We start from the raw sequence: 27,790 nt of genomic DNA, 5'->3' as shown, positions 1-27,790 counted from the left end.
TCGTACGTGAATTTCGTCTCGGTGCGGCGACTGCGGCGGAACGAGGTTCAAAGAATAACCTAAGCCCAGAGCCCAGCCCAAAAAAATAAATAAGGACCGAGTAAATTGAATCATTCCCATAAAATAAGAAAAAATATGTATATCCTCTGGCCGTCCAGAGGCCTATCAAAAGGTCTCCCATTTTATTCCATTTTGAATCTTTATTTTTAGACACCAAAATTGCATTTGTCTTTGTATTATATTTTTATATGTGGGCAGTTAGACGATTTATGAAATAAGTAGAGGTTATAAACAGATGGTCTGTGCAGTCATATTTGCGTGAAAGAGTATGAAACATGTATCCATCCTCATCCCCAAAACCTTCCACGTTTATATAAATAAATGGCTATAACTAGTTATGTGTGCAATAGAATTTTCACAACACCAGTGGCAAAGGCTCTATTGATTGTTCAAAAACTGACAAGAAAGTTGCATTTTTTTCACATGTGATGTGAGGCAAAGTAATCAAATGCAAATTTTCAGTTGTTTTCTTATGTTGGCTGGTAGAATTGACTTTTAAATGATGATTTTGAATGATAAACATTTAATAACATTTGCTTTGATTTTATTTTATTTGATATTTTACAGTTAGTATTTTCCTTGTTTTGTTGTGGTGAAAATTTTTGTGTTTCACTCGGTGGCAAAATTTGTTTAACCCTCGTGCCTCGATATTAGTACGAGAGGTTAAACAACAACTTTGCCCCCTTGTTAAACAAGTAAATATTAATACAGTTTTCTTTATTTCCGTATTGCAATATGTTAAATCATGTGTTCAATGCTGTCTGACACTTTCCAACAATACCTTCAATTCCAAATTGTCAAACGTTACCAAGTCAAGGTCACGACCGTAAGCCTGTTTTAACGCAGTGCTTAACGGATTTCCGCCATAACTGCGCGTTCTACTTTCAAATTAATTTAGTTTCAGAACCGTTAACGGCTTGAGGCCTTAAGATTAAGGGTCGGTTGCACCAAACTGTTTGTCATTGTTAAAGAGTTCGCTAAATTTAATTGGTATGGAAAGTTTCATTTATAGTAAACCGCTGTGCCGCAGCGCGCCGGGTAACATGATCAGTCTGTCAAGTGCTCAAGTGCGGATGGTGCAACTGGCACTAAGTGTATTTGATTATGAAATAAAACTATGAAAACGGATTATATCGCGGGTGACACCCGTTGACCACGAACGCTGTAAAGAGTTCGAAACGTCGGGATGTATTATAAATTCAATATACGCGATATAATCCGTTTTCATAGTTTTATTTCATGAGTAACTATCGCGGTAACCGAAGACAATATTATGTATTTGATTACTTTAAAATCCACGAGAACGACAGTTTTTATAACCGACTTCAAAAAAAGGAGGTTTTCTCAATTCGCCGAAACCGCTTTGACGTGTGACTAGAGACGGACCAGCCAAGATGAGATTCTCTCTTCTTAGTACAACCACCTAGCAAAAAACCCGTTCAAAAAATTCTCGACACTTATGTATGTTTTTAATCTAATATCAATATTAACCCTTCAAACTCCTTCCGTCGCGAGTTCCCGTTAAGTTACCTTCTGCTTTCCACCATCGCGATAGTCGCACATGTGATTTACTGATTTTATACAAAATATAAGATATTGATTTCTTTCGAAATAAAAAATAAAAACCGGCTAAGTGCGAGTCGGACTTGCCCACCGAGGGTTCCGTACTTTTAGTATTAGTTGTTATAGCGGCAACAGAAATACGTCATCTGTGAAAATTTCAACTGTCTAGCTATCACGGTTCATGAGATACAGCCTGGTGAGACAGACGGACAGGCAGACAGACGGACAGACAGACAGACGGACAGAGGAGTCTTAGTAATAGGGTCCCGTTTTTACCCTTTGGGTACGGAACCCTAAAAAGATGAATGAAAATAATGATTTTAAGTTATAAAACAAAATGGCTCTGACAATTTTAAATACAGGACGTGTGGCTAGTATAGGTAGTGTAATAATTATGGCCTCTCACTTCGGTGCAATACCTAATTAACTAAGCTAATTTAGCTCTAGCCTTCATGAGATACGATATTAACTATGTCAACGTCGTTCATGATTTTGATTAGACACAAGTGACACAACTATTTGAAGCAGGCAAATTGGTGCGTTCACCGACCCGCACGATTGGTCAACTATGGCTGGAGGCATGCCAACGATGTCAATTTGTAAAATCATCAATCCGTACTCCGTGTTCAAAGTATGAGGGCTATCGTTTTTTTGCTCACCAGTTGGCGCCTCTGTTGATGGTGGTCCAAAAGACTATAGAACAGCTGTCAGTCATTGAAGTGACAAGTGACATTTGACATTTCGAACTATGGAAAAGACCACCATCTACACTAGCGCCCCTAGCGGCGAATTCATACGCGTTAGCCCTCATTTGCAAAGCGTTACCATTTATATTAGACCAGTATAATCGAAATTCGTGTATCGCCTCCCGATATCTAGTTATACCAACCTCCTCTATACAGCTGCTAGTCACCCAAAATATTAACACATGAATGCTGAATCACTGAAAATAACATTTACGGCTCTATGAGAATTCTAAAACTACGGTTGCCCCTTCTACAACGTTTACGAACCCTGATCTATCCTACTATTTCAAATTAGAATAATTACAAAATCTTAGGCCAAGATGAAAAGCCTTAGGCTGTTACTGAACAAGTTAGTGATGAATCTTCGGTATTTTCGTCAATTACCAAAACTTGTCCAAATTTGTAAAATCTCTGGGTCAGATTACTTATACTAGAAAACTCAGATGCAATTATACAAACGCTTCGTGAAGAAGTGCGTCGAGCCAATAGACCTGTACCAATAACTTCTGAGGTTATAAGAATATTAATGTTGCTTATTTTTTATATATAGTTTCCAGACCATATACTAAACCTAAAAATAATATTTTGTGTCATCCTAGGTATTTGCTTGGGTAGAAATTTAGGTATTTCTTTTTTCAATCAGCATTCTGTAAAAAAAATATTAGAGACGAAATTCTTTGTTTCCCTGTAAAGGCAAAGTGGCTTCCGACCTACACACGCATTTTGTGTCATTTTCATCCACGGGTATAATGGCATTTAATAAATACCTAATATTGATCCTAAAACGCCTAAAAAAATATTAGAGTCGGTAAGTGAAGTGTTGTACTTTATAGAACATTGTTATATGTTATTCAAACAAATCTGTGTCAAATTCATCCACCGCTTTTATTTAAAAAAAATTTTTTTTTAATTAACACCCTGTATCTGCCACAAAAAAAAATTCATGTTATTAAGTTTACGTCTACAATATTATAATACCACATTGAGACATCATTCATAATTTGGGTCATTTTGATCCACGGTTTTTTTTACTATCTGGCAAAATAAAACTCAATTGAGCAAGAAGGGCGTGCGCGGGGAAGGGTACCTACGCGGGTGGGGTGCTTATTATACTTGCCGCAATATCAGCTTGCGACTGAGATCTTAATACTATCTCCTTTACCCTTGTTAAGACCAACCAAGAGTGAAAGAGATGGCATTATGAGCTGTCTCGCCACTTAGTTTTGCGATACAGTGTATTTATTTCATTCGGAGGCATAATTACATTGTCTTATCAATCTTACCGTAGTAGGTATATAAATATAATTAAAAATAAACTGTAGGCTGCACTCCTCATACTGACCAACATTTGTGACGTTCCTAATCAAAAGGTACCACTTTCTCTGACAGGTTATTTGTATAAAGATATAATCAAATTTCGTCTTTATGGTAAACGACAAAGTGGTCAGCAGATCAGCGACTTAAAAATTACTTTTGTTTCGATTTTTAGTAGACTTTTTAAGTTTATTTTAAGACGCAATTTATTGTGATTTTTGTTATGTTTAAGCGTGGCAAGCAACATTAATTACAATGATGATGATGTTCATTAAATACAATATTTTTTCATACTATACTGAACTGTCACCCTATACATGAGAATGAACAGCGCCCTCTTGACAATGATCATATATTACTGGTCAGGCTTTAATATGTGTCATAATTTAGTAAAGTCCCCTTTGTGGATTCTAAGTTTCCGAGTTACAGCAGTTTAGTGAAAGCGTTTTTTTTTAAATATAAATTAAGGGTTGAATAAAGAGAAAAGAAAATTTGATTATTTTTGCGCTACGACGCACGGTTTAGGAGATACATCCCTTAAGTTTTTTTGTTGTTTTTTTTTCTTTTTTTTGTCATTGCGTTTTTTGTTATTACTTTGGGGTTTCATAAAAGGGAACGAAAATATTATTATTTTTGCGCTACGACACACGGTTTAGGAGATACAGTCCTAAAATGATTTTTTTTCTCTTTTTCTTTTTTGCGTTTTTAAATCTTAATTAGGGGCTTCTTAAAGGGGAACGGATATTGATTATTTTGCGCTACGATGCACGGTTTAGGAGATACAGCCCTATAAAGTTTTTTTGTTATTATTTTTTTCTTTTTTTTTCTTGTGTTTTTATATATTATTTTGGTGCTCCATAAAGGGGAACAAAAATTTTATTATTTTTGCGCTACGACGCATGGTTTAGGAGATACAGCCCTATAAAGATTTTTTTTTAAATTTTGCGTTTTTTTAAATATAAATTATGGGTTGCATAAAGGGGAACGAAAATTTTATTATTTTTGCGGTACCACGCACGGTTTAGGAGATACAGCTCTACAAAGTTTTTTTCCTGGTTTTTTTGTTTTTTTTTTAAGTATTAATTACGGGTTTCTTAAAGGGTTTTTTTTAAATTATTTTTGCGCTTCGACGCATGGTTTAAGAGATACAGCCCTATAATGTTTTTTTTTTTAATTTTGCGTTTTTTTTTTAAATATAAATTATGGGTTGCATAAAGGGGAACGAAACTTTTATTATTTTTGCGCCACCACGCACGGTTTAGGAGATATTATATATATATATATATAGCTATAATAGCTCTATAAAGTTTTTTCCTGGTTTTTTTAAAGTTTTAATTAAGGGTTTCTTAAGGGGAACGAAAATTTGATTATTTTTGTGCTACGATGCACGGTTTAGGAGATGCAGCCCTATAAAGATTTTTTTGTTGTTTTTTTTTTCATTGTGTTTTTTGTATATTACTTTGGGGTTCCGTATAGGGAAACGAAAATTTTGTTATTTTTGCGCTACCACGCACGGTTTAGGAGATATAGCTCTATAAAGATTTTTTCCTGTTTTTATTTGTTTTTTTTTAAGTATTAATTAAGGGTTTCTTAAAGGGGAACGAAAAATTGATTAATTTTGCGCTACGACGCACGATTTAGGAGATGCAGCCCTATAAAGATTTTTTTTTGTTTTTTTTTTTCATTGTGTTTTTTGTATATTAGTTTGGGGTTCCACAAAGGGGAACGAAAATTTGATTATTTTTGCGCTACGGCGGTTTAGGAGATACAGCCCTATAGTTTTTTTTGTTTTTTTTTTAAAGGTGTTTTTTTGTATATTACTTTGGGGTTCCGTAAAGGGGAACGAACATTTTATTATTTTTGCGCTACGACGCACGGTTTAGGAGATACAGCCCTAAAATGATTTTTTTCCTCTTTTTCTTTTTTGCGTTTTTCAATCTTAATTAGGGGTTTCTTAAAGGGTTTTTTTTTTTTTAATTATTTTTGCGCTACGATGCACGGTGTAGGAGATACAGCATTATAAAGTTTTTTTGTTATTTTTTTTCTTTTTTTTCATTGTGTTTTTAGTATATTACTTTGGGGCTTCATAAAGGGAAACGAAATTTTTATTATTTTTGCGCTACGACGCATGCTTTAAGAGATACAGCCCTATAATGATTTTTTTAATTTTTTTTTGCGTTTTTTTTAAATATAAATTATGAGTTGCATAAAGGGGAACGAAACTTTTATTATTTTTGCGCCACCACGCACGGTTTAGGAGATATTATATCTATATATATATAGCTATAATAGCTCTATAAAGTTTTTTTCCTGGTTTTTTTTAAAGTTTTAATTAAGGGTTTCTTAAGGGGAACGAAAATTTGATTATTTATGTGCTACGATGCACGGTTTAGGAGATGCAGCCCTATAAAGATTTTTTTGTTGTTTTTTTTTCATTGTGTTTTTTGTATATTACTTTGGGGTTCCGTATAGGGGAACGAAAATTTTGTTATTTTTGCGCTACCACGCACGGTTTAGGAGATATAGCTCTATAAAGATTTTTTCCTGTTTTTTTTGTTTTTTTTTAAGTATTAATTAAGGGTTTCTTAAAGGGGAACGAAAAATTGATTATTTTTGCGCTACGATGCACGATTTAGGAGATGCAGCCCTATAAAGATTTTTTTTGTTTTTTTTTTCATTGTGTTTTTTGTATATTAGTTAGGGGTTCCATAAAGGGGAACGAAAAATTGATTATTTTTGCGCTACGATGCACGATTTAGGAGATGCAGCCCTATAAAGATTTTTTTTTGTTTTTTTTTTTCATTGTGTTTTTTGTATATTAGTTAGGGGTTCCATAAAGGGGAACGAAAATTTGATTATTTTTGCGCTACGACGGTTTAGGAGATACAGCCCTAAAAAGTTTTTTTTGTTTTTTTTTATTGCGTTTTTTTTAAATATAAATTAATGGTTACATAAACGGGACCGAAACGTTTATTTTTGCGCTACGACGCACGGTTTAGGAGATACAGCCCTATAAAGATTTTTTCCTCTTTTTTTTCTTTTTTGCGTTTTTAAATCTTAATTATGGGCTTCTTAAAGGGGAGCGAAAATTTGATTATTTTTGCGCTACGATGCACGATTTAGGAGATACAGCTAATACAGCCCTATAAAGATTTTGTTTCTTTTTTTCATTGTATTTTTCATGTATTACTTTTGGGTTACATAAAGGGGAACGTAAATTTTATTATTTTTGCGCTACGACGCATGGTTTAGGAGATACAGTCCTATATTTTTTTTTACAATGCATGTGCTCGAAAAGTGCGTTTCCTACGGAGCCATATCGCGCGGAAAGTACTGCTTTTCCGCACTAGTGCTTTTTGTTTTCATTTTTTTTTACAGTACATATGGTGCTACTTTCTCGCACTAGTGCGGAAAAGAGCACTTACCGTGCATATGTCGAAAGTTTAAAGGGCCATATGTACTGTAAAACGTACGATACACGTGCGAATAGGTAATTCGCAACTCGTGTCGATTTAAAACACTCCTTTTAATAATTAAACTTATTTGCCATGATGTTTTTTTATTTACGCGCACAATGCATAGTAAAACATTGTATGATACACGTGCGTAAAGATGATTTCCGCACTTGTTGCATAAATAGCAATTTTTTTTATCAAAGAATGAAAGAAAGTCACGGTATTAATAACCAAATTTTACTTTAGTGGTACCTTTTCCCTATCACTCTCACAAATGTATGTGGCGTTCACGTAAACGCGATATTTTTAAGATTTCCCTGCGCAATGTTGCCAGCTCGCTCGCAAATCAAACATGTACTTACAGTTCTTGTGCATAATGGTGACATTGTACAATATCTATAAGTTTTAAATAGGTAAAAGATAATTCGACGCATTCTTTGCTTGCTTGTTGCTTGTTGTTGTGTTGTTTGCGTAACTTCTTTGAATAAGTTGCGTTAATTTGGCGCACAGGCGAAGTAAACATGCGTTACGTACGGCAAGGTCACGCCGCGGCCCCACCCTGCACGGCCTCCGTTGCCCATTCAGACCGCCCGCTAGCTTCGTTTGAACGCAAATAATATTTTTGTAATATTTGTTTATGCAGTGGATGCAAGTGACACAAATTCATACATCTTATTTATCCCGCATTTCAAATTAATAAGATGTAAACTCTAATATCTTTAATATTCTTTTGTAACGGTGACAGCCTGTTACAACAAAATCATCAAATATCTTATGAAGCTATGCCTTAATAAGACACAAAATCATTTAATGGACCTATTTAAACGATTAAATTCGACCTAAGTAAATTTTTTTAACTCTAATTTTTTTTTTGTGTCATTTAGAATATTATGACATAGTATCAGATTGCAGTGGACGTAATTGACACAAACTATGTTTTCACACTAAAAACACTATCCTAAATGCAACACAGTTACATGTTTTCTCTCGAATATTTTTTTCTCCAAAATAATTCAAAATAAAAAATAATTACCACAAAATAACAAATTACTAGAAAAGCAAATTATATATATGACACAAAACAAAATGTAAGATTTACATCTTAACAAAGTATTCATAAGCGAAAACAGAATTGACTTTAATATTTTTATAACCTAGGGGTCAAAATATAGCCAGCGGTACAGGTCTACAAGAAAAACTACCCTATTTGAACCTGCACTACGGTAATTTTTCCAATAACACACCACAGATAATCAGTAGGCACGCTTCGGAAGTCGCTGATTGACGAAATGGCACCAGCAGAATGAAATAGGAAATAAATGAAGAAATCGTTTCTATATTGGCGCTCGTGAAGTTTAGATTGTGAATTGTGCGAATGGCTTGTGCCGTATAAATTACGCAGTATCTTGTTTTAATAACAATTTAACTGTATGAGAGCTATGAAAGATATTAATGTTATTGTCATCGTGACGAAATTCAATGAGGCCCATGAGCATCGAGTGTGTGTTGGGTAGGTAACTCACAAACAAGCTGGTACGAAAATATGATCAAAATCCCAGGGACGCGATAGTTAGATAAGATCAATCGTTAGAAAATTTCTTGAGAAAGATTTGGCAGTGCATGCGGCCAATCATTGTATAATTTCTCTGAGAAAACTTTTATGACAAGTGACTGCTGCGGAGGACTGGAAAGGAAATCAGTTTTGTAATAAAAACAGATTGTAGGACAATCTACAGGCTCTTAAATAATAGAACATCAATCGACCTACAGAAAGTGTTACCGTCTAGATAGATATCTAATCGCAAATTCTTGAGTTGAAGTCCTTGCTTCCGAATGTCACTAATTATGGCATATGTTTGCCCCAGATCAAGGTTCCTTCCGCGAATCCGCGATGATTCAACATGGTAATGTGGGTAATCAAGACCAATGCCTTGATGATGCAAATTGGAACCAGTTTTTGTTAGATAATCTTTGGAATTCAGCGCCCACATATGTTTTAGTTGGTCATAGGTGATATAGGGGTAAAAGTGTGAATTTTGCTAGTATAGTGATCCCTACTTCTCGCTTCCTATTAACGCGATATCGGGTCAGGAAAGAGAATCACAATTAAATTCTAAGTATAAGTAAACTTCAAGACTAAAGCTAAATTCTAAGTCAACTTCAAGGTCGTTTTTGGCAAAATTTTGACCTTGGGCGTTGAGTAATAATTAAATCACAATGTCAATGTCATGTTGCAGTAGCTGAGGATGAAAACGGGATAAACAATAAGATGGAGAAGAGAGGTTGGTTGTTTGTTCGACAAAAAAAAAACCATACATGCGTTCGCTTTTACATGGTTACAACATAATTTAGCGTGGAAATATGCGAAAAAGTTCAATGGCTCCAAGTCTGCTATAACAAAACGGTTCTAATTACAAATTAATTCAATTACGAAGAAAGATTAGACTATTATATTAAGTCCATAAAACAAATTACTTTACTCTACATTGTCTATTGTCACGCGAACACAAAACTTACAGAAAATTAGAACAGAAAATACGTAGGTAGGTATAGGTGTAGCAGTTAGTTATTCATATACGTTTCGAGGTCAAGTTTAAGGCAAAACTGTTTTATTATGCAGGATAATATGAATCCTCCGACAGTGAGGCAACGCGAATATTTGATGGGTACGCTCTAGATTTCCAAACATTAGACCGATTTTTATACAAAATGTCACATAAAGTAAAGCCCTTTTTTACTGGGACGTCCCTTATCTTACGAAAGACAGCAGAGTTTTAATTTGTCACTGATATTTTTTTTATTCCAAACCATGTAATATCATCAGGTAAAAAAAAAAATAGTAACCGCTACTCTGGCGGAAAGCCCCACTCCAAATTATGATCTTCGCCTGACCGGAAGAGCGATAAAAAAAAACATTTCAAGAGCAATTAAATGCCAATTTTACACCTCAAGAGCTGCGTGGCGCTAAACTGTGCTAAACGGTTGCAAAAAACGTAAACATACGCCTACGTTGGTTCTCTGTTGTCTGTGTGTGGCGGCTTGGCGGGCAGTCAAGCGAGTTTAGAGGTTTAGATAACGTAGCATATTAGCATTTAGCATATGTCTAGTTACGTTGGCAGATGTGGATTGTGATGTAGTAAGTCGATATAACGACTATAAGCTTAAAATTTTATATTTGGAGTAATTTATAAAAATAAAAATAGTACATATTATGTATAATCATGGAATTTGGATCGCGATCTCATCGCAATCTGATCTAGCATAAGATCTACAGATACTCTCTTTGTCTACTGCCAATGCCAACTGCTGGCATCTCATAAGGCATAATAGCAATTATATGGTTTATTTCTTTTAAGTTTTGTTTTTTTATCTTAATGTTGCTTTTTTGTATCTCCTGTGTTTCTTCTGTTTTAATATGTGTGTATTGTGGCAAACGAATAAATGGTTTATCTATCTATCTATCATAATAAAAAAAAATACATGTATGATTAATATTTTAATGTGCCTATAACAAAATGCACAATTTTAAGTGATGTCATCACGGTGGACCAAGGGCCGGTCTTGCGCTGCCAAATCATACCCAGATTTCGGTCTTGTCGGGGGCTTTTCTGTGTGTCTTCCGGCATTATTTCTGGCCTAACGGTCTATAGGTTCTTGAATCACTATGACCCCGTCCACTACAACGTACGTCTGCTAACACTGAGCTAAGTATATTATCATGTAATATTTTGGTTCTCCTGCAGAACTCCTCATTTTCGATTCAAGCTTGCGAGCCTTGCTTATAGCTCGCTGCGATAACTTCTGAGTACAATGTATCTTTAAGCTTTTTACCAAGGACATTACTTTGGAGAAGATTTATAAATATACTTAATTACCGCGAATAAATACTAATCGATAAGCGCCGGATGCTGATAGCCCTCATCAATTCTATTTACAAAAAATACTCCCTCTTACGCGCAAAGCAAATACTGAATTATATAACGATTGCACTTGGCGCCATTATGCATTAATAATTACTTTTCACAAGCAAACAGATTATAAATGCGTTCATCGTTAATAAATTACATTTTTACATACTATACTTTAACCAAAATCAAATATAAACAGCAATAGTATTGTCAAGGCGTTAGAGTGCGTGCTGTTTAGATATTTTTGAGCACCTTGGCTGCTCCGATATATCTGATGACGACTGTACGCATAGACAAAGATCAAATCTACAATGTAAATCTACAACGTCAATGTAAAAGATCCGTACTAATACTCTTGAGTCATCAAAACGTGAGAATCATTACGATTCTGTAGAGACGTTATTGATGACAAGTATCGGTGAAGGAATGTTTATGCCTTCCGATCGGTTTGTGGACGGTTATATTTGACTTTTTGCGAATAATAATTGACGGCGGTTGAATATTTAATTTTGTCAATGGAAGGTAAAAGACGAACTCCTCTCTTAGCGGTAAGACCGTGCGACTTTCAATCCGGAGGTCGCGGGTTCAAACCCCGGCTCGTACCAATGAGTTTTTCGGAACTTATGTACGAAATATCATTTGATATTTACCAGTCGCTTTTCGGTGAAGGAAAACATCGTGAGGAAACCGGACTGATCATAACAAGGCCTAGTTCCTCCTCTGGGTTGAAAGGTCAGATGGCAGTCGCTTTCGTAAAAACTAGTGCCTACGTCGATTCTTAGGATTAGTAGTCAAGCGGACTCCAGGCTCCCAGGAGCCGTGGTAAAATGCCGGGATAACGCGAGGAAGAAGGAAGGAAGGTAAAAGACGAACACCGGAACGCCTTATATTAATGGCAACTCGCGAGAAACTGCAGTAATGGGGATAAGTTCGAGCAAAACATTGTTTACGACTTGTCTGGGGTAACGTGGGGGTAACATATTAAGCGTATTTGTCTCTGATTTTCTTTTGTCTTTGGATTTTCTGGAATGTTTGGATGTTATAGAAATACAACAATTCTCATCTACAAGAAATCTAGTTATTAGTAGATATATGCGAATGTCGCCGGTGACCGAAGGTTCGCTTCGGGACCAAGCACGCAAATAAAATAAAAACATATTATTTGCTCAAACACAGCAACCTAACCCCAAGTTTTCGTCGAAAAACAACCGAATATAGACAAACTGTATATCGTGTACCTAAACCGACTTTACTCAGACCTGATTGGTCAATGAATCCCCATTTATTCCATTAGCAAAAACATTTCAGCATTCCGGCTAGAATTTCAGTTCAATTATCTAATGGAACAACACCTTGTTTTAGGCGTTTTTGGGTTCCCTGACCTAGGCGTGTCGGGATAACACAGATCGCTTCGCTAGATGGCACATTTAAGATTTATGTGTTTATCTTTATGTGTTTTCTGTCGTGGCCTCACCGAATGGGCCCTTCTATACGGAAGACGAAGATAGAAGAGCAGATATTATGCTGAGTTGGGTCCATTTCGTAATGCACACTTTGTTGTTCTTTTCTGCTATTGTTGTCTGTACATGTTCGTACATGTATTGTTATCTTCACGAATAAATGTATTTTATCTTTAATACAAAACACTCATCAGCATAAACATTTTATTATAGTTTATAATATACAATGGTGTTGGATGCAATTAAATCGCGTTCACTGATTTTTCACAAATAAAAAGACTGCCTGTATTTGTTGACTGTTAAGTTTACTAGTTACCATTCTTCACAATGCGAAGTTCATGGGGGGTTGTCTACGTCAGCCAAAACAGGCCAAACTGATTTAGTGGTCGTTTCCCCGTAGATTTATTTAAATGAGCAATAAATTGTGTTTGAGGCGTTTTTATGACCTTGGTGTAATTGAAGCTACAGTGGCCAATTATTAGGAAATTTACGATTGTAACAGCAATAAAACATGTCACGTCAAAGAGCCATTGTCAGTCAAGATAAGGATTCTACATATATGATTATAAAGATATGTTTAATAATAATAAAAATGGAAACTATAAGTCTAGATTAAGAGAAGAAACTGTAGCAATATTTTTTGTATGACCGTTTGTTTTATATTTGAATAGATAAATAAACTTTTTCAGTGTGCCTAAGAGGGCTATTTTATCCTGTGCCATTGTGGTACTTCCTAACAAGTATGAGATCACTCGAGCTCTTACGACACGATCTGATAGAAGGTACACACAGCTGCAAAAGTGCACACCCACTTTATGAATGGGATTCATTCATAAAGTGGGTATGTAGTAGTAACTCTTTATTGTATAAAAACACTAAAAGACATTAAAAGTAACATACAATTAGGAAAAGCTATACTTTTGTTAGCTCAATGTAAACTTCAACAAATTTTTGTTAGTATATGTACCATCTGTTTGTTTATGGTCGTCATCAGCAGTTCCACGCTGTACGAGAGGAAATGCACGAGTTATTATATTTCCCAAATTAAAGAGTTTACTCAATATCCCCAGGATACCATCATCATCTCTTCCTTCCTCAAAGTCAAACTTAATAAGTTTTTGGCAATTTTTTTATTGTTAATACATTTGCAACACATTTGTCGTCAGAGTGGACTGTCTCCATCTTCAGATTAGCTCCATGTCATAATAATATTGCATTGTCATCCGTTTTACATATGTATACAAAATTTCAGCTAAACCGGAAAACGGGAAGTGGGTTAAATTTAGCTTCCAAGATTTGACTTACACTAACAATACATACATACTAACAGGGCAAGCTAAATAAAAGCTTGTAAAAATCAGCACAGGATTATCTTAATACTTACGTACAATACAAACCCAAGGCCTGAAATCCAACAGTATGAATTACAGCCTTGTATCTGCGACAGATGTTTAGATCTAGAACCGAACCCAGAACGGAAACGCGTGCACGTGCACAATTGTGTCAGCTACGTAACAATGGTATGATTCGATCGAGATAAACTTAACATTGAGACGGCCTATACCAGCTGTTTTGACGGTTAGTGTTAGGAATTAGGAAATTATACGCAATCTAATCCAGTCTGATTTCCGAAGTCATTACTTGCAAAAAGTTATACAAGCATGACTCAAATAGATCATAAATAACAACCAACCAAACTTTAGACATCCTATTGAAAGGCTTACTTAACCAGGGATCAAACTTCAAATCTACGTAAAATCTTTTCATTAAGTCATCAGGTCATCACCATCAGCAGCATCATTGGCCACAGCATCTTTGCAGATGATGGTTGTAGGCCTCGTGGTCGGAGGCCTAAACGGTGGACAGACCAGGTGGCGTCAAGCCTGGAGATGTCGGTCAGCACGGCTCTCCACGAGGCAGAGGACAGAAGCCGATGTAGAGAAGCCATCTCGAAACTTCTTCGAAGGAGTCACGATCCTCAGTAATGAGGGAACGACGGAGGAGGAAGAAGAGTTGTAGCGTCTAAGGAGGATTTTGTAGTCCCAGCCAGTTCTTTGAAAGAACAGCTTCATTGGTTACCCAATTTTTCCAAGTTACGCCTTGGTTCGGAGACATTGTTAAATGTGTTTAGGTGACGCTCTTGCCTGGAATAGGTAGTCCACCTTTCTGAATCGTACAACAGGATACTAAGGATAACTAAGGCTTGATATACGCGAATCTTGGTGGACATGGTAAGATGTTGTTTGTTATTCAGTAAGGGTGGAAAAAAACTTCCTGAACAGTTTGTCCAGACAACTATTACTAAAACTTTCTCAGAGCATTCCCTCACCTCCCTTTGACGCCAGCACTATCACCCTAAATAATGGTTGAGTGTTTTTACGCACATTGCATCGACGAACGAACTGACACACACACACAACACACAATTTGTTGCGACTTGCAATAGTCCCTAAAACTAATAATATTTTCAAAAACAAATGACTATATACTATCGATAATACAAGCAGGTGACGACTACAATCAAGTGTCTATGCGTAACAGTCATCTTTAATCTTCAACCAAGATTGTCGTCATACCGGCATTGTCTTTTTTTCTCAAGTGCAATTTGTGTTACATACTCTTATACGTCGCGACCACATGTCCGAACACCCAGGAGATAACGGACGTAAGTGGCATTGAATGTAGTATGTTTTGACGACGTTTTGATGATGCGATCGTTGGATATGACGTTTATGGGGCAATGTCAAAGGCGTGGGAATGAGGAAGCTTGTGAAAGTGTTACGGAGTACAGAATGATCTCTTACTCGCGCCTTTATATTCAACGATCATCGAATTTTCACAGATGATGTATTTCTGTTACCGCTATAACAACAAATACTAAAAAGTACGGAACCCTCGGTGGGCGAGTCCGACTCGCACTTGTTTTAAAGATACTATATATCTTTCGGGTTATAACTTTGTAGTTGTACTTTTGTACTTATAACATTGTGGTAAATTTCTGAGCTATCATAGCAGATAAACTGATCAAATATATTAAAACACACAAAACAGTTACATTCAGATGTACTAGTTGTAGTCTTAGTAACTAGCGAGCGAGCTAGACGCGTCTATGAGTTCAAAAAAATAACAGTATGATAACCGCGCAAAAATTAATGTCCTCGACTATACCAAACCAACGGCCACGGGTTACAACTGAATGGGAAGTGGACTTCCCAACTAATTTCCATGACCTAATGCGTGTTCCGTTGACGAATTAGAGAGCTCACACAAATATGCATACTTGCCTAGTCCTACATTATCGCAGTTATACACCAACATAATATATTTGCAGTATTTTGACTAGTATGGCTGACCGTCATGGGCGTTAGGAAATTATCCAATGACACTTATCCATAATCCTTGCATTTTTTTGCGGTTACAATTTGAATACTTCACATATTTTTGTATGGGTATCAAATTTTTTCCATTGCCAAAGTGAAAGTTTCCTTTCTTTACTATGAAATTTTGCTGAAATTTCCGAGAACTTTTCGAATTCTGGAAACTTTCCGCAACTTAAATAATTATGAAGCATTATACTCAAAATCGCTCAGAAACTTATTGTGTTCCCATTTTGACATAATTAGAGAGCACGTACAGTTATACATAATCGTAGTTTTATAGTCACATTACAATTGCTAGCTTTATTACATTTGCACAGTACAATTATAAACAGTTAAATGTCTGGGGGAGACTGACACTACTATTATAAAACGAAAAGTTACTTGGTCTGTCGGTCTGTTAATGTTACCTCTTTACGTTTAAATCGCTGAACCGATTCACATTAAATTTGGTATGGAGATAGTTTGAGACCCGAGAAAGGACATGGGATAGTTCATCATCATCCCATGCCGACGAAGTCGCGGGCTTTTGGTGTTGTAGAGGTACTAGTAATTTCTGTGTAGTAATCCCTTTAGTATATAGGTAACTAGGTCTGCAAGTGAATACCCTTAAAATAAAATCATTTTTTTTTATTGCCGATACCAGAAAAAAATAAAAATTAAATTGCACAAGAGACAAAACAAAATACACAATACACTTAATTTCACAAAAACATTATAGAAAACATGCACAAAAAGAATTTTTTTTTTACAGTAAACTACATCTGGGTCTGTTTGTGGTATAGGCAATAGTACCAATCTCAGCTTTTTGCTAGATATATGTGGATATGCCCAGCGCTGATTTTCAGACGAGCCCCTTTTTTTAAAAGATTTTTAAGTAGTTTATGATTATGACTATTTACCTTTCTACCGTATCAATGTACTGCGTGTGGATTATATACTTGTAATACTGTTACTAGGTCTCCGAGTGAATGCCCTTAGTTTATGGCTATTGTTCGACGCCCAGTGGAATAGATTCGTGGGCGTGTTTTCGCTTGGTGATACTGATAAGGCAGTTTTAAGATTACATACAATTTACTATTGCTCTCTGTAATCACACATTATTATCGTTAAATTATATGTGTAATTGATACTTGTATTAACTGCGACGTTTTATTTAACGTTATAATCATCATCACTGGCCTATATAAATCCTATTGTATTCTCCATACAATAACAATAGCTAACTCCAACAAAGTCATACTTAGATGGGTACCAGGGCACTCCGACATTAACGGAAACGAAGAAGCGGACGAACTTGCTAGAAAGGGCGCAGACACACCCCTGGTCGGCCCAGAACCGTTCTGTGGAATCACAAAACGGGATGCATACTCTCTGCTCAGCAACATAGAGTCACAATAGATCACTGCTTGGTCGACGTGACACTCACAGGCCCACAACACCCCAACAATAATAATAATATGAATGAACTCCTAGTGGGAATTGTGTTAGGATGCATGCTAAACCTATCATTTTTTAATCTTATCTGTGTATTGTCACTGGCCTGTATCTGTTTTTTTCTCCAATAAAGAAAATAAAATAAAATAAAATATATAAATCCTACTACTACTAAACTAACGGGGTTATCACACTGATTCGAATCTGCACGTCGCGTCGCTCCGATGTGTGAGCGAGACAGCGCTTTACACGTATACGACGTCCTACTCGCACACAGGAGTGGCGTGTGAAATCCAAAGAAGACCTAAAGAGAGGCCTAAGAGAGTTTAAAATCCCCACGCTAGCCAAGCGCGGATTGGAGACTTCACGCATTTTTAAGTTCTCTGCAGTTGTATGCAGATTTCCTTGTTGTTTTTTTATTTATCGAAAAGCAGTTCGTAAATATTAAATGATGTTCCGTACAAAAATTTCGTTAAACGCATTGGTACTTTAAACTCTCGCGTTTTGTACACATATTTAGTTATTTTAACGGGTTTATCGTAAAATAATTCCATTATTTTTACTTTATCCGACGTTTGAACTGGGTCGCAATATGGACACTGAATGGTACTTGGTACGAGCTCGGGGTTCGAACCACGATCTCCTGTTTGGAAACCGCACGCCTTACCGCTCGACTATCTGTTTTTCCGGTCCAGTTATTACAATATCTTTTATTTAAATAATCTATAGGTAAAGCATTTCCTCTTTATTGTACTTCACGATGCATAATAAAAAACAATACAGGAATTTATTTCATATGCATTTGGGTGAATCTACATTTTATTGTTATTCGTTGCCATGGCCACGTTAAACATTAGGCGCTGTTTGTAGATACATTTTAAATATGCTTGAGCAGCGTAGATATTCCAAGTGTACCACGATAACTAAGATCTCCATATGCTTGTCATTTCCAATAACTCCCATACAAATGCCAGTACACTTAAATCGGACGTGACGTGTCCAGAGGAAACGCTCCGTGTCCCTCCATGGAAGCCGTTCCCATCCTGGTCCCATCCAGAAATAACCTCCACCATACACTATCACAAACTTAGTAAACCTCAACCTTAACTTAAAGACTTAAGGTGCACTTTTGAGCAGTTATCTGTCGATACGTGTGATTCAAAATGGCGGAAGCGGCTAAGGCGTATTTCGAAGTTTTGACGTTTCGACATGAGACGTGAATACAAGAAAACTTTACCACCTTAACTCAAATGCATAAGGCATACTTATTTGAACAGTTTCTTAAGAGTATTAAGGTCGTAAGTGTGTAGACTTGATAACAAAATAAGACGTTTTTGTGTAAGTTAAATTGTAGAAGGATCAATGTACGCTGGCGTTTCTAAAAACAGCTGTTGATGCGTTGGCTTTAGTTTTTTCTTTATTGCTAGTGATTTAATTAAAGTTTAAGTGTGCTTGGGAAACAATCGGTACTTGTCGATGTTGGTACAGTCAGCTGGAGTTAAATCTACATAGACAAAGCTCAGAACAAAGAGTACAAAGAATTTGTAATGTCAGATTCTTACCAAGCGCATATTAGCTAATATTAGGTACTAGATGTCAAAGCTTTTTGAAGCTTTTATACAGTAATTACAATGCTATTTTTAAGAAAAATAACTACACTGAACACCCTCAGAAACTTAGAGAAATGTCAATTAAATAGGAAAATATACCTTTTGTACAAAGCTTTAAATTGTTTAGGTAAACTATTGCAATTATAAAAAAAAATCGAACTCCAATCTTGATATGTATTTAAATCATTTTAAATGGCACAGCTCTGTAAGTAACTCTCAAAATGATAAACAAAGAAATAACGTCTTTCAGTAAATATTAAATCCTGTTTTAAATACATATTTTACCAACCTGCTATAACATAACTGTTTAAATAAAATACGGATACATGACTGGCAGCTGCTGGAAATGACTGAAATATAAAATGGGATGTGTTTATTTACATTACCGAGCAGGGTTAAAGCCAATGATAAAGTTATCTTTCCAAGAATATTTTACTGTAAAACCCTGATATCTACTTTTTAGTGCTAATTACTTTACATACCAAGAATTGAGTTCATAACAAGTTTATCAATATAATTCGACGTACAACTCATACTCATTAAAAAAAATGTACCTAGTTATACTTCTTGTACCTACACAGTTTAAACAATAAATATTTCTGATTTCTGATAAGCACGTTAGGGCAAATTTGCCTCTGATCTGATAAATGCGTATATTCTAGAATTACAACAAGAATTGTAAGGTTGATAAGTAATGAGGTTTTCTAAATGCGCCGTGCTAAAATAACATCCAAGTAATTTAAGTTTTTGTAATTCTAGAAAAAAAAAAATACGAAAACTTAGAATAACTGCGAAGCGTTTACTGAACTCTGCCATATGCGCTAGTAGCAAAGGCAAACAAACATAAAGTGCATTGGGTTATATAGATACAGCCCGCCTGATGGCAAATAGTTACTGTAGCTTACGGACGTTTCGCTAATATCGCTATAATCGTTTTCGAAAACAGAGCCTGAAATGCAAGCCACTGGGGTATTTGAATGAAACCTATAACACTGAAATATTATTATTATTGTTTGATGTTTAAATCCAAACTCGAAAAGCTTCCTCGAGTTATCAATGCACTTATATTATTAAGATAATTTACTTTAACGTCATGGTTTAATCAAAACTGAACTCTAATATGTGAGCAGAAAGAACAAAAACACTTGAACTCGAGAAAAACATCTTCTCTACGATACGACCACGAGACGACATTTACGATTCGACTATAACATCATCGAATAAAAACAGTCTTAAGCTACATTGATTTCAGCACTTACCTTAACTCTTATTTCTAAGTTATTAAAGTATAATTTCGATTGAACTACTAGAAATCATGAAATGCAACTTTAAGTAAGGATAGTGCATCAGTCACCGTGCTACGCTCATAAAAGTTCCTGGCGACTAATAAATATAAAGCTACGTTAAAAAATAAACAAAAGAATACATTACACGCACATGTGACGTAGGCACAACGGATGTCGGACGCGTTTTGTTTTTAGAATTCGATGATGCATTTGAAAAAAAAACGGTTGCTGGTGCCACTTCAAACCGTCTCCTCGTAGTTTTAGTTGCATAGAGTTGGACCAAGCTAACTCTATGTCAAGTGAAACTTCTATGAAAATATTAGTCAAGAAAATCAATGCAAAGCTTAGGGCCCTGAAACATAAAACGATAATATTTTATGCCCCCTTTTAGAACGGCCAAGACGTGAGTCCCGAATTTGGGAGATTTTGTTAGATGGCTCAGAGCCCAGTCAACAAACTTTAGTAGTAAATAGGTATACGTTGGACTGTTTGTACGCCTAATGGCAAGACCATGGTGAGTATACTATTATTATTAGTTAAAATGCCCTAATAGAACAACTTTAAAAGCAAATCTATATGAAAATCGTGACACTTTCAGGCTTTGTCACGGCAGAGACGATGTAGAGTTTGCTAAGACGGACACTTACATATGCAGATATGCATATAAGTGCAAATTAATAGTCGATTCTTATTCTTTTATGCACTTTTAGTAAAGATGCCCTCTGGGACCCTAATGATCATCTTTCGCTTAACAATTTAAAGCCGTGGCAATAATGATTGATTTCACTTAGAGCAGGATATAAAAAAAAACAATCAATAACTTAAAAAAAGTAAATAAAAAAAGTTTTTTTTTGGGTCTAGCTTAAACTAAACTGGCGTAAACCAAAGACAGTTATGTTTAAAATGAGACCCTGGCCAAACAATATGTCTGGCAAATGCATAATGAATCAGCCATAAAAACAATTGTTAGCCAATCGGAAGCCATGATTCATAGAGGAAATACATGATTGTATGCAAACGGGAGGCAATTACAACATCCGAGGTATACAGTTATATATTGGCAACTTTGGCAAGGTTTGCCTCCGACTTCGCAAAGAACTCGTTAGTTGAATTTTCGTGCCTTACACCCTGTTATGTGTGTAAGATTTTTCGGGATAAGAAGTAATGTGTGTTAATACTGTTAATCCAGATCATAAGGGACTTTTAAAAATGTACGATACGAACGATACGATAAATATACAAACTATAGTGGATCGGTATTCCAAATGAGGCCTGTCTTGCGGTAAAGAGTAGCATACAACCTTCTATGAATACTCAGAAAGGGTCCCTATGTGTTGCAGAATGTTTTTTGACATATTTTTGTATTGCATAATTTTACTTGGTAGAAATATCGTTTGGCAGAAATACTTTTGGCATACTGTTTTTCGCATAATGTTACTTTGCAGAATTTCTTTTCGCATAATATTATTTGCCAGAAAACCCTAATCTAACCCACTTAGAAAATTCTGCCAAATGAATATTATGTCAAGTATATATTTATGCGAAAGTATCATTCGACTACAAGTTTTCTGCGCTACGTGTCATGCGAAGTGTATTTCTGACAAACAATATTATGACAGATGAGGGGAACCCCTCAGAAAGTTCCGGAATTATAATATTAGCGTTGGGTGGCGTTCAGTGTTCGAGGCCTAAGGAGTAAGTTAGGGTCCTACGCCAAAGGTTGAGTACGTACGTAAAGGCTGCAGATCTGAGGGCCTACCGCGAACACCGAAGTTCGGGAATTGCGGGCATCTTTCTATGTCACTCTAATTACGCCTTAATTGGAGTAAAAGAGAACGATGCCCGAAATTTGCGAACTTCATTTTGTATTGTAGGCCCTCTGTTTTGGGTTGCTATAGCGATCAGATACAGCGCAAATCTACCGCGACACTAATCAATCAATCAATCAATGTCTTTATTTTGCATAAAAAGTGGTACAGTCCGCCATCAGATATATCAGAGCGCCCGAGGTGCTCAAAATATCTGAACACTCACTCTAACGTCTTGACAATAGAGGCGTATTCAGATATTTGTGAGCACCTCGGGCGCTCCGATATATCTGATGGCGACTGTACATAGAAGTAATTAAAAGATATTTACAGGTTCAGGTATATATTTCCATTATTAATAAATTAGGTATATAATTCGTTTCTTTATCATCTGTCTATTCACATCATGATATTCATGATACTATAAATTATTGTTTAAACTTATGGGCGAGACTTTAAATTGGCTTATCATTTATTAATCTGTTTGTTATTCTAATACCTACCGAAATAGGCTAGAAATCATCAAACATAGTTCGTTAAGTCAGTTAAGTGAACGAACGGGACACTGAATACTTGAATAGCTAACGTGTGTCGCGTTAGGCATCTTAATGTGTCTCGCTTTGGCGCGCGTGTATCTTGTCCTTAAAATGTACTCTTACTAATACTACTTAATAACTATGCCATATTAATTACACACGGTGTTAAACGAAAGCCAATGACAGCTTACCATGAGAGCTACCGATTTGACCTACATGTATGTTTTGCAGAAATTTATAGTTTCGGAGAAATCATCGAATTTTGTTTCAATACACACCGCGCTAACGCTATCCTTACTTTTGTACTTTAATTATTACATAAATTAAAGTTGAAAATTAATTTACAAAAAATATTCTGTAATGCCTAATATTAACGGTTTGATTGATTAGAGGTTTGACTAGTTTTTGTGGCTAAAAATAAGTGTGTGGAAGTTTTGTATGTAAAGCTTCTACTTGCTTTAATTTCTTAGTATTACAATTTCTCCACGAAAAATAGTACCAGAAATAGATGTTTGTTTCTTGAATGTGTCATGTCAAATTTCATGTTATTTCAAGAGTGTAACTTCTATTGTATGGCGGGAGCAATGTTAACTGACTTAGCATGCTACAGCGTCGACGAATTTGTTGAAACGTGTACTAACCCTAAGTAATATATCTCCTAATTAATATGTATAAGCAAATTTGTACCTTTTAAATTAAAATGACGACTTGTTAAGCCATATGCGACCCTATTGTCTACTGTTTACGAACCTGCTTTGCTTAAAATATGTTTTATTTAATAATAATTAAGTTTAAGTGACATAAATACTTACTCTAGAAATGTTGTACCTACTATGTACCTACCTATTTTACTGACCTGTAAAACATACTTTTACCAATAAATGTCTTGTATCTTGTATCTTGGAGCTAGGTTCGTGTACTCTTAAGCTGATTATTCGCAATGCATCATCTCAGAATCAGTGTTGTCAACAGCAATATATTCCAGCATCATTCCGGAAATTAGTCCTTAAAGCCAATAATGTGTACCAAAACAAAATGTCGTAGATACACAAGCCTTCTAAAGACGTACGTCGATTCTACTTACAGTCCACTTCGGAGTTCTTTAGAACATGTGGGCTGTCATGTCAGTGCTAGACTCGGCTTGACTCATCAGATCGAAATACAACGGGTATTTGTAGCAATATGGTTGTCGATGAGACGCGGTGCGTTTAGACTGTTTAGAGGGAGAACAACGGTCACAGTTTTGTTGTATTTAAACACATTAGAGATTGTATAGTCTTGCAAAAGTTGCTAACCAGCAGTGCTTCATATAATTTCCATTTCAGATGCAGAGGAATAAGTAATGGTCCAGTCAGCCCGAGCAGTCTGTGTCAAGCTAAGAAAAGGTAGCGAACATTATGGTTGCGTTTATCGCATTATAATGACCATACAAAGCTTGCGTCTCTATTACTAGCAAGCGATGTTTATTGTACAGCTATATAAGCTGGCAGCGAAAATCCTTATCTGCCTCTCTATGCAATCGCATATTCGAGAGATAGAGGCAAATAGACGAACGAAACAAATGGTTCACGCTAAGCCGTGGATTTAAAGCCATGTTTGCGAGCTCAGTCATTTAATGAAATCTAAACATTCCCTTGATTGACGACGCGACGTTACTTAAGGATCTCGGAAATTTAATCACGAAAACAAGTACCTATTACATAAATTATGCACCAATGCAAAAATGATTTTTTGCTATATAATTAACTATCGGAAATGCTGTCAACTGACCATTTTTACACGCCGCCATATCAGTACATCTGACAACTTCCTTTCTTACAAATCGCGTATGCAATGCGTAGTTATAGTTATGGTCAGAGACTTGTGAGGATTCAGGAAGGTCATTCAACTTAAAGCAAAGCAAAGGATAATAACGAGTACATACTTGGTGCCATATCATATCACTGTCAGCCTATGGAGCCTATTAGCATGGAATAGGAAATAGGAACCTAAGTATAGATATATATAGCCTAAGCCCGATTAGGTAGGGTAGATGGTACCTAAGGGCGTCCGCTAGCTGGCGCGGTTGCACAGAGCGGGTGAGTACGTGAGTAGGTTCACGAAAAATAGTATGAGCAACGCTAGCTGACGCGGGTGAATGGAGCGGGCGCACGCACGCGGGTGCCATTGTACTAGGCAAAATCAGTCGCACGCGTCTGCGCCAGTTAGCGTTGCTCGCACTATTTTACCAAATTTTACGGACGCCTTGAATGGGTGGTGGTTTTAGCGATAACTTTATAACAGCGTACGAAATTTAAAAAACCGGCCAAGTGCGAGTCGGACTCGCGCACGAAGGGTTCCGTACCATTACGCAAAAATACGGCAAAAAAATCACATTTGTTGCATTCTTTATACGTTTATTCTGTTTTTAGTATTTGTTGTTATAGCAGCAACAGAAATACATCATCTGTAAAAATTTCAACTGTTTAGCTATCACGGTTCATGAGATACAGCCTGGTGACAGACGGACAGACAGACAGACAGCGGAGTCTTCGTATTAGGGTCCCGTTTTTACCCTTTGGGTACGGAACGATAAATATTATTATGAAAATGTGTTAATGAAAGATGTTAATAGGTAATTGGTCATATTTACGACTGCATCCAGTGGCACAGCAGGCCATATCTCCGGACATGTCAATGACACGGCGCTTCGCAATAACGGAAGTTGTCCCACTGTTCCACATCCTTTGATAATGGGCTTTTACTCTGCTGGTACTTTTTGTAATATACTAATTGTTAATATAAATTACCCTGTGGTAATTAGCTGTAGCAGAATGATAGAGTTAGACCAAGATAAGTCTGCAGCGATTTTGATAGCCCGGGGCCCGGACTGTGCAAGTGTTATTTTAAACGTCAAACTTCTATGAAATTATGACGTATACAAAACTCTTGCACAGTCTGTGCTGTCAATATCGTTGCAGTTATCTTGGTCTAACTCTAAGACAGTCTTCACATTGGAATCATTGGATGTTTATGATGAGCGGAACATAGCTACGCTACGCTACGTCTTACGTAAGCGAACGACACGCGAACGCGAAGCGAAGCGGCGCGGCGCGGCGGGCCCACGGCGTTTGCGTTCGCAACGAGATCGCCTACGTAGGATACTTCTATAGGTATCGAAGGATTGATTCACCCCGCGGCCAGTTCAATTATGTTTTATCCCTTCCTTACAAATACATAAGTCAAAATGACAGATAAAGACAAACGATTCATAGCTAATTCAGGCCAGTAACGCGTTTATGAATAACGCCATATTTCTTTTCGCATAATATTATTTGGCAGAAAACCCTAACCTAACCCACTTAGAAAATTCAGCTAAATGAATATTATGCGAAATCACTATTATGGCAAGTATATATTTATGCGAAAGTATCATTCGACTAAAAGTTTTCTGCGATACGTGTTATGCGAAGTGTATTTCTGACAAACAATATTATGACACATAAGGGTATCCGAATCTTACATATAAGTCTAAGCACACATTTTTTTCCACTTACAGTAAAGCCATAGATTGCACTTTATCTTTGTAGACTATACAAAGAGGTGCATCATTAAATCAATATGCATATCAACACAGTAAGACTTCACTGCACTGCAATAGTTTGCGTAGGTCTACAATTATCATAAAAATGCATGATAAACAGGTTTACATTTCTTGCTTAGTACATTATTAATGTATCGATGTCAACAATTGTTGGTAAACCTTAAATAACTAAAATAAATAAATAAGTCTTATTTGTGCTAATTTTATTTATGAAATAAAACTATGAAAACGGATTATATCGCGTATATTGAATTTATAATACATCCCGACGTTTCGAACCTTTTACAGCGTGATGGTGGTGGTGATGGTGGTGGTGGTGGTGTGGTGGTGGTAGTGGTTTTCATAGTTTTATTTCATGAGTAACTATCGCGGTAACCGAAGACAATACTAATTTTATGTGTTTCAATTGTAACTTTAACTGTGTTTTGATGTAGAGAAGCAATACAAAATGACAAAAATGGAATACATCATGAACAACAGCACAGATGTTCAGTTTTAAATTAAAATTGCAAGTAAAAAAGCCGGCCTAGTGCGTGTCGGACTCGCGCACGAAGGGTTCCGCACCATTACGCAAAAAACGGCAAAAAAATCACGTTTGTTGTATGGGAGCCCCGCTTAAATGTTTATTTTATTCTGTTTTTAGTATTTGTTGTTATACTCGTAGCGGCAACAGAAATACATCATCTGTGAAAATTTCAACTGTCTAGCTATCACGGTTCAATACGGCCTGGTGACAGACGGACAGACAGACAGCGAAGTCTTAGTATTAGGGTCCCGTTTTTACCCTTTGGGTTCCGAACCCTAAAAAACAGTGCCTATGTTGACCCTTTAGGAGAGAATTAGGGTTGCCAAGTGACGGGGAAACCTAGAATCCTCTAATTTGAACTTATCCCATATTAAGAACCAGGAGTTACATTCTTAAGCTTGCTTTCCTAAACTTTAATAGCTATCAATAGAGTTGAAAATTATAACTGCCATATAGGGCTGTGCATGCGGTAAAGGGTTAAGTAGATAAGTTTACGGTTTACGTTACATATAGTTTAAAATTGAATCTTCTTACATGATTTTTAGGGCAAAGACTGTCTGTTAAACAAAAGCCATTGTTTCCTTTTATGCGAGCGCGTGGCCTTTGTGACTGAGCGCGTGGCCATTGTGTCAGCGCGTGGCACACAATGCACAATGCACAATGGCCACTCGCTCGCATAAAAGGAAACAATGGCTTTTGTTTACCAGATTAGGGTCTTTGCCGTAAAAATCATTTAAGAATATTCAAACTATACCTATCAAGTACCTAGCTTACGTAAACTGACAGGAGCCTCGTCTGCCAACAAACCACTTTGTGGTTTGGCAGAAGCACGGCAGAAGAATATATGTAATTAATTGTAAGCAAGATTGTGAATAAACATACTTTTTTTTAATTACATTTTGACTAGAGGAGCATTCCAGATAATTGTTTACCGCTTTCCTATACAAGAGAATTTTCTGAAGATTTGCAGGTACAGGAGTTTTTTTTTTTTGTTACAATGGATTTGAAAAAATGCTCAGTAAAATAATCAGTCTTGAAATGTTGAAAAATGTAGGTAATATACCAAATAAAATGCATTTGTATGGGATAGCTCATGGAATGCCCCTACATGTCCAAAAAAT

At 36.2% G+C, this 27,790-nt stretch overlaps 3 protein-coding genes across 4 annotated transcripts in view; all 3 read right to left on the bottom strand.

Moving 5' to 3' along the window:
- The window catches only part of LOC134750558 (probable small nuclear ribonucleoprotein Sm D2), a 119,115-nt gene that overhangs the window by 73,173 nt on the left and 18,152 nt on the right, over positions 1-27,790 (bottom strand). The gene's annotated exons all lie outside the window — the stretch shown is intronic.
- LOC134750469 (disintegrin and metalloproteinase domain-containing protein 12-like) overlaps positions 1-27,790 on the bottom strand; it is a 96,384-nt gene that overhangs the window by 67,036 nt on the left and 1,558 nt on the right. The gene's annotated exons all lie outside the window — the stretch shown is intronic.
- LOC134750521 (serine/threonine-protein phosphatase 2A 55 kDa regulatory subunit B alpha isoform) overlaps positions 25,758-27,790 on the bottom strand; it is a 93,647-nt gene continuing 91,614 nt past the window's right edge. The window contains exon 12 of the mRNA XM_063685712.1: positions 25,758-25,856. The gene's annotated coding sequence lies outside the window, so the exon portion shown is untranslated. The remainder of the gene's footprint in view (positions 25,857-27,790) is intronic.

Source organism: Cydia strobilella, chromosome 20, assembly GCF_947568885.1.
Source record: "Cydia strobilella chromosome 20, ilCydStro3.1, whole genome shotgun sequence".
Taxonomy (NCBI): Eukaryota; Metazoa; Arthropoda; class Insecta; order Lepidoptera; family Tortricidae; genus Cydia; species Cydia strobilella.
This window is presented reverse-complemented; position numbering and strand designations above follow the sequence as displayed.